Here is a 1780-nt window from a genome sequence, read left to right on the forward strand (position 1 = left end):
TGTAGATACCAAATCTGCAGCAGATCCTATTATATCAGTATAACCAATATGTCTGAGCAAGGTTTTCAGCACCTTTTTGAATTGATGTTTTGAAGAATTAAATCTGTACAAATGAGTGTTGGATACTGGATGGATATTGGTTATTTAAAATGTAAAGATCCAGCTTTAATCGAGAGTATCCCAACAATAAGGTAATCCCCAATGAGCAGCAATACTCACTTTTAAAGGGAAGAAATCTCCAGCAGAACCAAGCTGAGGAAGGCTTTGGAAACGAGGGGCTAGAGAAGAGAAAATGGAAGAGCACAGAGAGACGATGTCAACATACAAACTATGACATGCTGTAGTGGTGAATCACCACATGGGAATGAAAATAGAAGCATGAGTAAGGGATGGTTTGGTGTCACCTGATCCGTGTGTAACTCTAAACTTGACCAAAAAGGAAAGTGTGTAGCCTAATCTTAAAAGTAGAGGTCGCCCAAATCCAAACTAGGACCTGTGTTAGGTATTAGTAATGCCATTTAGAGTTAGTACCTGGTTAAACAGAATATGTATGAGATTTTTATGATAACAATGACTTTGGTCTTTTCTGAATTTAAAGGTGGAAAAAAAAACTGTACCAATTGTCTATCTTAAGAACAGTGGGTCAAGTCCCGGTCAGTTACACCATGATGCAGACAACGTCCACTACACTGCTTTAAGTGTTAACCTACCCAACAGTTCAACGAGACAGAGGAACAACCAAGATGAATGTCTTTACTCCAGTGTCAAGCAGCAGGTTATATTTTTTCCAATCCAGCGAAAAAAAAAATTCACACATTCATTAGATGTTGACATCCAAATTGTGTACACAATAATCTTTACTGCATTTTTCATTGTATAACAGTGTGTAATATGATCTGGGGTTTTTGTTTCTTTTTTCAATAGTCCTGTAGTTATCTTGTAGTATATAGTCACCTTCTGGACTCTTTAAAAGAAAACGATGTGTGGTTGTGGTCTTCTGCTTGAGTTTTGGATGGGAATGAAGAAAACCAGTGCAATTTACAGTGACTGTGACAGGTCAAATGCACTGCATTTTAAGAAAATCTCAGCAAAAAGAAAAAATGTTGCAAAAAGAGATAAAACATGTGGATTTCTGCATTATGAAGCTTTCTTCTTCCAGTAGAGGTAACTGATGTTGTATGATAAACTGTGACAGCAATAGATATCGACAAAGCAAAAAGTCTCTGTAATTTTTCCTGACTTTGGGATTTGCGGTTGAGCTCCAGTTCAAATAACAAATCTAAATACAAGCTTTAGGAAATTTGCTTTTCATTTGAAAAAGAAAGCACAGTAGTTTGACTCCCTGGTGAAACAAGAACCTTAAAGGTGACGGGGAGCCGCTACAACAAGTCTTCAACCTCAACCTGTGACTGGGGAGAGTGCCCGCCATCTGGAAGACATCCTACATCATCCCAGTCCCCAAAAAGAACCGACCCAATGAGCTGAATGACCGGTGGCACTCACGTCACATCTTATGACAACTCTGGAGCGGCTCCTCCTCAACCTCCTCCAACCACAGGTACAACATGCCAGGACCCAGTACAGTTCGCCTACAAGGCGGATGTCGGAGAGGAGGATGCCATTCTATACCTCATACAAAGAGCGCACACACACCTGGACAAGGGGAAAGCCACGGTCAGGATCCCGTTTCTGGACTTTTTGAGTGCCTTTAATACAATCCGGCCCGGCCTGCTTCTGGAAAAACTAGATCTCCGACTACCTCACTGACAGACCACAGAAC

This window comes from Haplochromis burtoni, unplaced genomic scaffold, assembly GCF_018398535.1.
Source record: "Haplochromis burtoni strain Fernald_Lab_line unplaced genomic scaffold, NCSU_Asbu1 Contig_279, whole genome shotgun sequence".
Classification (NCBI taxonomy): Eukaryota; Metazoa; Chordata; class Actinopteri; order Cichliformes; family Cichlidae; genus Haplochromis; species Haplochromis burtoni.